Genomic DNA, 14,083 nt, shown 5'->3' with positions numbered 1-14,083 from the left:
AAAACCCACTTTAAAACTATAGAATTTACACTTCAATGTTATCTCATTATACCTTGCTTTTGTAGTTTACTGTAGAACTTGGTTCAAATTATATTCCTTAAGATATGTACATCTTTAGTGAAATCTTGAAAATAATTACCTATGTAAAACGTAGATATTGGTCCTAACCACAGTAGAGAAAACTTCTAACAGGTCACCAAAATTCATACTATTACTACTGAATTCAGGGTTTGAAAATTTAGTAATGATCATTCATTTTGGTTTTCTCAGCATGCAACAAAATCTATGAAAGAGCAAAACCTAGCCTCTGAAAATGAGGTAAAAGATTAGGGTAAAATCAAAATAAAAAGGAGAATAAAGGGAAATTCCTTTTCACAAATATTCATCTAATGCCTATTATGTGTTTGGCACAATAAAGAATCATATCCAAACACTTTTATACCTTACTCAGTTTCACAAATGCAGACAGAATACAGAAGTATTTCTATCAGATATGATACAGGAGATGGCAGATGGACACATTAGCTCTGTTCAGACTCTGCTGAAGTCTTGAAATAAAGCTACACCATTCTTTCTTCCATTCTGATGTGTCAGCAAGAGATTTAAAATGGAGCAGTGAAGCTGATATGAAGCAAAACAATGAAAACCAACCGCAGTGGATGTGGGAGCTAGAGCTGAAAACATTGTAGAGAAGCTTCACATGAGATATATACATACATAGTCACATGCATGCATTCATATGTACATGTAGTAGGTAAACACATATACATTTTATATAAATGCATATGTGTATATATGCTTGTGGATGGGTAGCAATGTTTGTGTGTGTGTGTGTGTGTGTGTGTGTGTGTGTTGCTGAGGGTACAGTTTTCCCAATTAGGAATTTTAGCAGAAATCCTCAGTGATTTCCTTATAGTATAGTACAAGTATATATTGGGAGAGAGAGAGATGGAGGCAACTGTTCTGATTAGACTTGATTAATGTAAAGATAACAACACTCACTCTCGGGACCTTCTATTAAAAACAAATAAGTAAACAAGGTGTTGAATGCAAAAAGGGGGTTGGTCAAGATGAGGGCTTCTTAACTTGATGTCCATAGACTACCTTCGGATTCATAGAGAGATTTCAGGGATGCTATCTACTTTAATTGAGAAATAATGGACCTTTATTTTTATTGATCTTGAAAATTAAAATTTAGTATTTCCTTCATTTGTAAATGTAAACAACAAATATTCTGAGAAAGGATCCACAGGAACTAGCAAAAGGGTTCATGAAACAAAAAGGGTTAAGGACCACTGGTATAAAGAAACTCTAAGTTTCCTTTCATGAAAATTGTAAATCTTATAATCCCGTGAATATTTTATATATTCCCCAACAAATGAATAGGAGAGTCTGAACTTTTCCTCTTCTTCCCCATTGAAGTCAGGCTCTTTTACCTATAGTTTCTGGCTATGGTTCTGCAAGCATCAATATACACAACTTCTCTCCAAACCTTAAGTAGAGAGATAGAAGAACTTGGAGGAGATTAGTTTCTAAGGGTCCAATATTCTCCATTAATCCCAGTTGAGTCAGTAATGCACATTTTCAGTTTGTCTCTTCTTTTTTTTTTTTTGCTTTGTTAGGTTTTTGCTAGGCAATGGGGTTAAGTGGCTTGCCCAAGGTCACACAGCTAGGTAATTATTAAGTGTCTGAGCCCGGATTTGAACTCAGGTACTCCTGATTCCAGGGGTGGTGCTCTATTCATGCCATCACCTAGCCAACCCAGTTTGTCTCTTCTTAACAGTGACAGCCATAATACAAAATAAAAGATGCTAAATACCACACCAATTTCTCAGAACAAAATCTAATAAATGATTGAATTTATTTTACTTGGGATTTTTATTTACTAAGGAGTTAAGTTTTGATATTCATTTATCAGAGTTTAAAACTTACTTGTACCAAGATATTAATTTTAAAATGTTGACTTCTAGAACTTGAAATAAGCTATTGTTTGTGAAACTTTATAGCTATATACAAAGTAAAATGTAATGTCCCAATCGAGTATTAGAAGGAAGGACCTTTTTGGAATTAGAGAAATCAATTCAAAATACTCCAGTTCCTATGAATCTCTCTTTTTAACTCACTTTTTAATATTTTATTTTGTTTCCTCAAATACATGTAAAAATAATTTATAGCATTCCTTTTTAAAACATTGAGTTCCAAATTCACTCCCTACTTTTTTCCCCTCAACTCTAAGGAGAGGGCAAAGAATTTGATATAGGCTATATATATATATATATATATATATATATATATATATATATATATATATATATATATATATATACATATATATATATGTATATATATATATATATATATATATATATATATATATGCAAAAAAAATTTCCATGGGGCGGCTAGGTGGCACCCGTGGATAGAGCACCAGCCCTGGAGTCAGGAGTACCTGAGTTCAAATCCGGCCTCAGACACTTAATAATTACCTAGCTGTGTGGCCCTGAGCAAGCCACTTAACCCCATTTGCCTTGCAAAAATCTAAAAAAAAAAGTATTACATCATAACTGCATGCCACAATTTGTTCAACCATTCTCCAATTTCTGGACATTCTCTCAGTTTTCAATTCTTTGCCACCAGAAAAGAGCTGCTAAAAATATTTCCTTTACATATAGGTCTTTTTTTCTATTTTTATTTTTATTTCTTTTTGTATATAGACCTAATTAATCATATTAATAGGTCAAAGGATGGATAGTTATGATTACTTCATCTGAAAACTGTTGATATCTTTTGATCATTTATCATTACAAATTTGACTAAATCACTTTACATTTGAAAAATGAAGCTTTATTGGAGAAATTTGTTTCAAATTTTTTTCTTAGTTTTGCTAATTGTATTTCCCTTCATTTTATTTCTGTACCTTTTTATTCTGTTCTCTCTCTCTCCTTTTTATCTTGAGCCTCCTCAAAAATGTCAAACTGCTGACTACTCCTCCCCCAATCTGACTTCCCTTCTACTATTTCCTCTTCTTTTATACTACTACTCCTCCCCTAATTTCTTGAAAGGTAAGCTAAATTTCCAAGCCCAATTGAGTGTTCATGTTATTATTTCCTCTTTAAGTCAATTCTAATGAGAACCAAGGTTTATTCATTACTTTTCCCTTCCTCCTCCCTTCCCTTCAACTGCTAAAGTTTTTTTCATGCTCTTTTCTGCAAAATTATTTGCCACATTGTACCTTTCTTTTTCCCTTTCTCCTAGTATACTCCTCTCTTGCTCATTAATTTTTATTTTTAGTTATCATCCCTTTACATTCAGTCTCTCTCTCTCTCTCTCTCTCTCTCTCTCTCTCTCTCTCTCTCCCCCTCCACAATGTAGAGAAATACATTTGTATGTATGTGATTACTTCTTATTGCCCTAATAAGTAGAAAGTTCTTATGAGTTACCAGTATCATCTTATCATGTGAGAATATAAAGTTTACTCTTATTAAGTCCCTTATCATTTGCCTTTCTTGTCTACTTTTTATGTTTGTCTTCATTCTTGCATTTTTGAAAGGCAAACTTTCTATTCATCTCTGTTTTTTTTTTTTTCACTAGGAAAGTTTTAAAGTCGCCTGTTTCATTAAGTGTTCAAATTTTCCTCTGGAAGAGTATGTTTGATGTTGCTGGGTAGTCAAATTTTGGTTGCAATCCAAGTTATTTTGCATTCTGGAGTATTTTATTCTAAATCCTACCATGCTTTAATGCAGAAGCTGCTAAATCTTATGTTAGCCCATTTCACTACAATACTTAAATTGTTTCTTTTTCACTCCTTGCAATATTTTCTCCTTGACTGGGAACTCTGGAACTCTGGAAGTTTCCATTATGGGACCTTTTTCAGAAGGTGACCAGATTCTTTCAAAATTTCTATTTTGCGATAATTAGACGGTATAATAAGTAGAGCACCAGCCCTGGAGTCCATAGTATCTGAGTTCAAATCTGGCCTCAAACACTTACTAATTACCTAGCTGTGTGACCTTGGGCAAGTCACTTAACCCCACTGACTTGCAAAATCTAAAAAAATATTCTATTTTACATTCTGGTTCTAGATTATCAGGGCATATTTTCTTGATGGTTTCTAGAAATGATAACTAAACTTTTTTTTTTCTTTTTGATCATGTCTTTAAGGTAGTTCAATAACTTTTGAATTACTGCTCCTGGATCTACTTTCTAGGTCATTTTTTTCTAATGAGATATTTCACATTGTGAGGGGCAAAGTGCTGACTTTTCAGAAACATAGTGCTAAATTAGTTTAAGCCATAGGCCTCAGTTTCTATTTCTCAAGAATTAGGTGAGCGTGGGAACCCAGATCTCCAGCTAGAAAAATCATGTCACCCTAACCTTATAAGATCTACACACAAAGACTGACTTTCCTGGGAACTCTCAGGTCTGCTCTCCTTCTCTTTGGACCATCAAGTTTGACCAATTGTTGTAAGGGTCAGCAGAAAAGAGGAGGGGGAATGGGTTGTGGTTTTTCTGTTTTTTTTAACCCTGCATCAGCTTCTGTAATTTGGATTTTCCTGCTCTCTCTCTCTCATAGAGAGTCAGGAACTGCCCCACTTCTTGCAAGAACTGAATTAAATTTTAACTCTTTGCTGCCACTTTGAGAGGACTCCGAGCAGTCATTTTCAGTTAGCGTTTAAATTCCCTGTACAACATTATCTTCTATTTTTTCATTTGTTTTATTAATTACTGATTTCTAATAAAGAAATTAGCTTCCATTTTTTCAATTCTAAATTTTAAGGAATTGTTTTCTTTAGTGAGCTTTTTTACTTCCTTTTCCATATTGTCAAATTTGCTTTTAAGTCATTCTTCTCCTCATAGACTTTGGATAACTCTTTTACCATTTGACCTCTTCTGCTTTTTAAGGTATTAGTTTCTTCAGTATTTTTTATCTCCATTACCAAACTGTTGACTCTCTTTTTCATGATTTTCTTGCATCACTCTTCTTTTTCTTCCCAAATTTTTCTCTATATCTCTTACTTGATTCTCACAATTATTTTGAGTTCCTCTATGAGCTGAGACTAATTCCTTGAACAGTTCGGACATAGGAATTATGACTTTGCTATCTTCTTCTGTGTTAGGGACTGTTGTATATGGGAGAACTGTAAATTATCTTCACCTGGTATCCTTGAGCACCAGAGCCTTATCTTACTAAGTTAAGTACCCCCTCATCTTGACCAGCCCCTATTTTGCATTCAACACCTTGTTTACTAATTTGTTTTTAATAGAAGGTCCCAAGAGTGAGTTTTGTTATCTTTACATTGATCAAGTCTAATCATAACAGTTGCCTCCATCTCTCTTGTCCCTATATATGTATTTGGACTATACTATAAGCAAATCACTGAGGATTTCTGTTAAAATTCCTAATTGGGTAAACTGTACCCTCACCAGCATACACATACCTGTGACCTGTTAGAATTTTGCTCTATTGGTGTTAGAACCAATATCTATATTTTACATAGATAATTATTTTCAGGATTTCACTGAAGATATGCATAATTTAAGGAATATAATTTGAACCAAGTTCTATAGTAATCCACTAGAGAGTGGATTAGAGACTGGGGAGGTATTTAAGCACTGGTATTTTGATAAATAAATTGAGACCTTGGAGACCTGGGGGTACTTGGGGATGTTGGAGAACTTTTCATCCTTGTCTACCTTGTCTCCTGCTCCTTCAACACTTGCCTGGGGATGATTGAGGGAGCCCAGACAGAGACTCAAAAGGGACTCTATATATGGCATTTGAACTGGGACTCAAGACTTCTGAGTGTATATTTTGATCTTTTTGCCACCAAAGTAACTTCCCACGATCAGAATTTTTCTTTCTTTGCTCATTCCCCATTAGTTGTCTTGGGCTGGAAAATTGTTTTATTCCATTTTTTAAATGAATTCTGATACATATTTGGAGGGGTTTGGAGAGTCCCTGCAAAGAACTCTGATTTTCCTCTTATTTTCCAATATGCCTCTAATTTACTATCTGGCTATTCTTTCTAGATATAACTTCCTTAACTTTGAACTCTTTCTGGAGAATCGGTTTTGGTTTCCTGCTTAACTGCAACTGACTTTTTGTACTTAATGCTTTCTATCTTATGACCTGATGCCAGGAGAATCCCTGTGTAATTGCCTGGAATGTCCTTTAATTATTATAAAATCACCGTTCTTCCTCCTTTCTCCCAACTTTATATCTGGATAGAAAGTTAGCTTTGAATTTGGGATGACATGTATTCAAGTCCCAGTTCTAATACATTATGATTAAATCCTGAGCCAATCATATCAACTCCTATTACTTTACCTTTTATGTTCATAAGTTGCAAAGAAGCATGTAATGATAGATAAAATGTTCTCCCTTGAAAGTTACCTATGCTAATAGAATCACAGGCCCCATTTCTATTTTTACAAAAGCCTAATACCCAGCTATTTTCCCTAGTCTTACAAGTAGAAAACAAAATTTGGCTTTTTTTCCTCAACAAAATCCCTAGTTTCATAATTCCTGTTCTTTAATTGAAAACTAGAGTGACTTTTATCAGTTTCTTTTTGTTGTTTTTCATGATTCATTGTTTTTCATGTTCCTGATAAAGAGACAAGTGAAAACTTGGCTATATCACTAAACTCAATTTAAAATAATGATGAATCTTAGATTCAGAAGGAGGAACTAAATTAAATATTAAAAAAAAACAAATTTAGGATTATATGTGTTATAGAAAAACCCCTGTGAATTATAAAGCAGAAGAAACCACAGGACCAAAAAAGGGGACCGGAAGTGAGTCTGAAGACAATTTTTACAGATAATAAATGCATTTATTGTCTGAGGAAAAAAAAAACCATAAGTTCACAAACTGGAACAGTGAGTGAATGTTCTCATTTGCTCAACGAGGAGTAGAAAAGAGTAAGATATTTTTTGCTTTTTACACAAAGGAAGGAAAAAAGTTGGAAATTTGAGTAGATCCAAAGGGATTGTGGTGATGCAGCAAACAAAGGGAATGAGGAATTGCAGGTGTCAGAGTTATGCTCCTTTGATGCACAAATCAGAAAGCATTCATGGTAAAAAAAAAAAGCCCACAGTTCAAAGATTGAGTATAGACAAGAAAATTAGAGAATGTTTCCAAAAATCATAAAACATAATGTTTCTCAGAGTCCCATAATTAATAATTAGGGGATTGTCTATTCTCTTATTGGTCCATAAATGGCCAAATAGTTTAGGGTCTGCTTCAGAGGTGCAATGTGCTCAATTGGCCTTAGAGTTGTCGATTTTCTTCATATCCAACTAGAATTGCTATTGGTCATTGCAAAAAAAAAATATTGATATGTCAAGCCACTCTGGATTTTAGCTAATATAAACAACCCTCATATATTCTTTCTTGGCTACCTGGATAATTGGGGTTTCAAATAAATCAAGGTATCAATTTTCACAAATAGGAGATTAAAATTGTGAAAAATAATCCAAAAATAGAATGAACTGCCTAAAGAGGTAATAGATTTCTTTATTTGGAGTCTTCAGGCAAATCTTGGAAACTACTTTTGAGTACTTTGTAGATGGGTTCTTTTGCATAAACAAGCAGTATTTGTTACCTGTGATGCCCCCAACACTAAAGCATAGCAAGTCTCTTTTTTCCTAGTCTTCCCTATTCTAGAGCTGACTATCTGCCTCAGAGTTTATCATAGAGATGATCTCTAATGCCAACATCTGTGCACTCCTGCTTTGGTAATTTCTGCTTAATTCCTGATACTCATTTCTGCCTCCTGAATTTCTCCATGTGTTATAGATAAAATTACAGAGATTCTAAAAGTGAAGCAATTTACTGAATGTCTTCTTACTGAGAGAATGGGTAAGGTATCTTGAATAGGGTTTTCGAGTCTGCCATTTCCATTGCATCAAATTTTGCTGATCAATGGTTCTTACATGCCAATTCGTATTCAACTATTCCTTGATAACCAGTCAATTCCGATAACCAGGCAAAGCATCTCTGTCAGCTTGAAAGATATTGTTTCATTTCATTTCACCTTTTTACTTGCTGTATTTCTCTGTTATTCTTCCTTATCAGGGAGGTAGAGCAGCTCCTTTTCAAGACAGAATATCATTTAATAATTTTAAAAATAGTGTGCTTGTGTGTGTGTATGTGTGTGTGTGTGTGTAGTTTTAGAGTAGGTAAAGTAATTTATATTTGTGATCTCATCTGATATTCAAAAATAATTCTGTAAGATGGTTGCTATAATTAATCATTTTTTGCAGAATAGGAAACCAGATGCCAAAATATATAAAGAAACTTTCTCCTGGTTGTATAGTCAGAATATAAACTGAAATCTTCCTAACCCTACATGAAGTGGCCTATCCACTATACATTAGACCACTTAAATGCCTAGGGAAAAAAGGGTTTTGTATTATACATTTCTTGTATATTTTTAAATTTTTATTAATATTATTTTTGTTTTTGCAAGGCAATGTGGTTAAATGACTTGCCCAAGATCACACAGCTAAGTAATTATTAAGTGCTGAGGGCCCATTTGAACTCAGGTCTTCCTGACTCCAGGGTCAGTGTACCACCTAGCTGCCCCAGTGCTGTATTATTCAAGTCAATATTTTCTAAGAGTTGGCATCACATATAATCATTTACTTTTAGGCTAACTCAATTTTTTCCAATAACCTTATGTTCAGTAATGTTGTCCCTCTAATTTATTTTCTATCTACATTGAACATAGTTTGTATATGTTAATAGATATTTATAAACTGACTTTTGTCCCAGGGATACCTGCAGAATGAATGGGTGTACATTGTAGATATCTGATTGAATAATTCCAAAATTTGTGTAATTTTAATAATCTTTTTCTTCTCACACCCTGTTTCCCCAATAACTTTCACTCATCAGAAGATTAAACAGACAACTGAAGAATAAATGAAAGAATGCATGAATATGCATTATATGAATGAATGAATGAACCAATAAGTAAATGAGTGAATGGTAGTAGATATAAATTCAATCCAACATTTCATCTCTGGGTCCTACTCCTGAGTCACTGAACTTTCTCCACTGAGCCACAGCAGCTTTCTAACCCTTGCAGTTTGCTTTCCTCATTGCCTTCTCATGAGTTGTTCACAATCCCTTATCCCTAAGTTCTTACTTTTCAGCTTTATTATCACATCTGACATGTCCATTTCTAGTTTCAGTAGTTTTTCAGTCATATATGATTCTTTGTGATCCCATTTAAATTTTTCTTAGCAAATATTGAAGTAGTTTGCCGTTTTCTTTTCCCATTCACTTTACAGATGGAAACTGAGGGTAAACAGGATTAAGTGACATCTTGAAAATGAATAGAAGGAAATGGCAAACCACTATGATATCTCTGCCAAGAAAATGCTCCAAAGGGGTTACAAAGTTTGACAGAATGAAATGACTAAATAACAACAAACATGCACTTTACAAATATCATCCATATTTTTCCTCATAACAACGATAAGAGATGGAGGTTCCCCATTATTCATATGATGAAACTTGAGGTAGATGGGTTTTAAGTGATTTAACTAAGATCACAGAGCTAATTACTAAGGCCAGAGTTAGTCAAATGCAGCACCATATACTGCACTGACTAGTTTATTTTAAAGATATGTTGGAGATACTGTAAAACTTTTTGAATGCTAGACTTATATTTTATCCCATAAGTACTTGGGAGTCATTGAGAGTCTCTGAGGAGAAGAGTAATCCAATAAGATTTGTACATTAGGAATATTAATTTGGCAAAAATAATTATGAGGAAAAGAGAGCAGAGGAAAAGAAATTGCATTGGAGTTCATTGCAATAAGTTTCAGTAAGATAATGAGTAAGTTAATTATGATGGTGGCAATGTGAATAGAAAGAAAGTCATAAAAAGGGATTAAAAACTAGAGATATTGTGGATATCAAATTAATAAGTCATGATAACTGATTAATTAGGTGGCAAATGGAGAGGATTGAAAAGTCAAAGATGACAATGAGGCTTTGAATCTGAGTGACTCTCTATCTTCTCATTCAACCTTGGTTTTCTCTTTTCATCTTTATACTATTCTTTCCATTCTGAAGTTATTTTTAATGAAGAAAATGGAATCAAAGTGTGATAGAGCTACAAGAATGCAACTTTCCCAAAAATTGCTGATAAGGAACCAGAGCATAAATCTATTAAATGCTGCTATTCATAGTGGGGTATTTTTAATAATGAGTTAAAAGATATTAATGAGGCTCTTGAGAAACAATTACTTTATTTCTTTGGTTAATATTATCCTTTTATATGAAAAAAATGGGTCTACTTATTTTCACCCAGAACATAATTCAGTAATCTTTTTGTTGTCCTTAACATTTGAAAGTCTCAGTGTTTCTCTTCCCCTCACTACCTTTCCTCTTTTTTGATTTCTTATTACTATAGCAACATCTCTAATCCATTCATTTGGTTTTGGAGGCTTACAACCAATTCCCTTGCCAAATGTGATGACATGCTTCAGCGCTTTCAAATGTATTTTATGAGCTTTTAATCAAGAAGTAGGGTTTGGCAGGGTAGGATTCAATATGTCAGAAAGTAGCTTTTTAGCAACCATCTTTATAACTTTGTCCTAATCTATTAAAAAGGTATAAAGTCTCTGAGCAGACTGTGTACCATCTCATCTATCTTAGGAAATTCCAAGATAACTTGCTTACGTTTTGCTTGTATTTGCTTATGTTCATTACTGGATGACTCCTGAATTCTTTTTGCATCTGTTTCTCTAGGTCATAGTGATACATATCTAGAATTGGAAAGAAACTAAGAATTCATAAAATCTAACTCCTTCACTTTTTCAATCATATAAAAGCTAAAGCAAAGAGGTAGTACAGTGGGTAGAGCAGTGCCTCTGGTGTCAGGAAGATTTCAGTTCAAATCTATCCTCAACCGTTTGCTGGATGTATGATCTTGGACAAGTCATTTAAACTCTCATTATTTCGTTTCCATTAACTGAAACTAACAATAATAATTTTACCTTTTTCCCAGAATTGTTGTGAAGATCAAATGAGCTGAAATAAGGATTATTACTTTAAAAATATAAAGAGAGTAGTATATAGCAGACACATCATTTCCTTCCTTCCTTCCTTCCTTCTTTCCTTCCTTAGAAGGAAATAATCACTGTCAGAAGTGTGATTTGAACCCATCTTCTTTATAGTTGTTGAGAAACTACATTTACTATTGTACTCATTCTAACTAGAAACAGAGTTCTCAATTATGAAGTGATCTCAAAGGCCATTTACTGCAACCTTTCCTTATTTTATAGATAAGGCAACTAAAACTCCTGAGGGCTTGGTATTTAAGGTCATAGTTACTAAGAATCAAACATGTAAATTAAGAACTGAGAAGATCTGTATGACATTCAAAGTCAGATTCTCCAACTTCAGAATCAAATTCCTTGATTGCCTACCATTCCTTTGTATTGTTTTGGATTTGATACTCTTCACATCTTTTAATATTTTAATGCATCACAGATATAATTATCCTAATGAAGTGGAACGCAATATAATTTCTGTGAATTTTATTCATATTTCTCATATTGAGGTTTAGGATGAATAATATATCTAGATCCAATGCGTTTCATTGTATTGAAGAAATACTTTTGTCCCTCTTTCCATTCTTTTTTTTTACATTTTTTGAAAGGCAAATGGTGTAAAGTGGCTTGCCCAAGGCCACAGAGCTAGGTAATTATTAAATGTCTGAGACTGGATTTGAACTCAGGTACTCCTGACTCCAGAGCCGGTACTCTATCCACTGCGCCACCTAGCTTCCCCCCTCTTTCCATTCTTAACATAGAAGATAGACTGAATATTTTTTATTTTTTATCAATGTCTTTTTATCATATAAATATTTTATTTTTCCAATTATATACAATAGTAGTTTCCAACTATGATTTTTCAGATTTCCCTCCACCCTCCCTTCCCTCCCTCCTTCCCCCTCCCCAGAAGGCATTCCAATAATCTTTATATTGTATCCATTGTATACATTAATCAAAGTTGAATGTGTTGAGGGAAAAATCATGTCCTTGAGGAAAAAGTGAAGTATTATAGATAGGAAAATATATAGGAAAATTATATGGTATAAAGGCAACTTTTTTTTAATTGAAGGTAATAGTCTTAGGTCTTTGTTTAAACTCCACAGTTCTTTCTCTGGATACAGATGGTATTCTCCAGCACAGATACCCTAAAATTGTCCCTGATGATTGCACTGATGGAATATGCAAATCCATTAAGGTTGATCATCACCCCATGTTGCTGTTATGGTGTACAATGTTTTTTTTTTCTGTTTTGCTCTCTCAGAATCATAGACTGAATACTTTTGAGAGACTTTTCTCTCTCTTTGGAAAATCATGAAATAATATGTATATCAGTAAATTCTCTATTTCTATCCCTCCATTATCTGATTTTGTTAATTTATTTATATAGTATATATAAAAATGAAACTCAACATGACTAGGGCACAATGTATCTCTTAATAGATACTTGAAAGCAGTTATCCGGCCCCTTACAAGTTGTTTGTCAAGTTTAAGAAACCTCTCTCCCAGAGTTCTTTCAATAAACCTCCATTTCATATGCTCTGCAGGACTCAAAATCATGATCACTGTCTTCTGAATGGTTTCATTCTATTAATGTCCCTCTTAAAATGCATCCTTTTACTCCAAATCTGAACAGAATATTTCAACTGTGATTAAGAGAGAGCATAGTGGCATTATCACCTTTCTAGTTCTGAATATTATGTCTCTCTTCTTTTAATAGTGTAAATTTTCAATCACTGTAGCCTTATATTGAACATCCAGTCCACTCATAAATGAGTAGTATCTCTCTCCAAGATGAAACACCAATTTCTTTCAGAGTTCTCTCTTTTGCTACATTTAAAAAGAGCTTATATAACTGATGTTCTACTCATAGTTATGTATTCCTCACCCTATTCTTCTTATCTTCCAAATCACTTCTTAGAAGTAAGTTGCATATTTTTACCCAAATTATACACTAACCCTCCAGGGTCTGCCAAGTTAATTCCCTTACTTCTTGGTTCTCTGAATTAGCAACTATGGAATACTATGCAAATTATTATATTATCATGCCAATAAAAACCAAAAAATTTCAAAAGGGCCATCTTATATAAGCATTTACATCTGAAAAGATTTTAAGTTTAAGGTAAAGGTCATAGTATAAGAAAAGCAATTTAAGATTCATTTCAAGATGATACTACAGTGGCACTCAAATGAGAACAAATTTATTGAGGAATCTATTTGCACATTATACTAGATTGTAGAATAATGCATTTCACAGGCAGTCAAAGCTAGTAACAGAATGATGAGCAGGTCAGCTGTCAAAGAAGAGTGGTGATGGAGAAGACTAAAGGAGGTAGAGAAAAAAATGGATTTGATTATAAGGTCCAGTGGCAAGAAAACCAAGAAGAAAGAGTCAAAGCGTCATTGAGTGAATGATAGCTTTTAAATAGAATTGAAGAAAAAGAGATAAAGAATATTTTTCCTCTATTTTAACATGTCAAAATTTTGTGAAAATGATTTGAGTGATTTATTTTCCATGCAATAATTTTCTAATTTTACAATTTAACCAACTGTAAGATATTTTCCTTATTATTGATATTATTATTAATATTATTATTATCATTATCATTATTTAATCCAGGCCTTCACTTCAATTTCATCTGGATGTAGAAAAAAAATAATGTGGAAAAGTTTCCCCCAGAGAATGGCAATTCATCTGACACTAACATATAATGGGGACAGATTCTGGGACAGTGAGGGTTAAATCAATGTCAGGGAAAAGGCATCTATTACAGACATACTATGTTCTAGGCACTAAGGGCTGAATAGGAGGGATCCAAGAAAGACAAAAGATAGTGCCTGTCCTAAGGAGTTTACATCTCCATAGAAAACAACATGCAATCAAATATTTTTGGACAGGCTACATGCAAGATAAATAGGAAATAATCAACAGAAGGAAGACACTAGAATTAAGAAGGCTTGGAAAGGCTTCCTGTTGAAGATAGAAGTCTAGGTGGAAGTGAAAGAACATCAG

This window comes from Macrotis lagotis, chromosome 5 (assembly GCF_037893015.1).
Source record: "Macrotis lagotis isolate mMagLag1 chromosome 5, bilby.v1.9.chrom.fasta, whole genome shotgun sequence".
NCBI lineage: Eukaryota > Metazoa > Chordata > Mammalia > Peramelemorphia > Peramelidae > Macrotis > Macrotis lagotis.
This window is presented reverse-complemented; position numbering follows the sequence as displayed.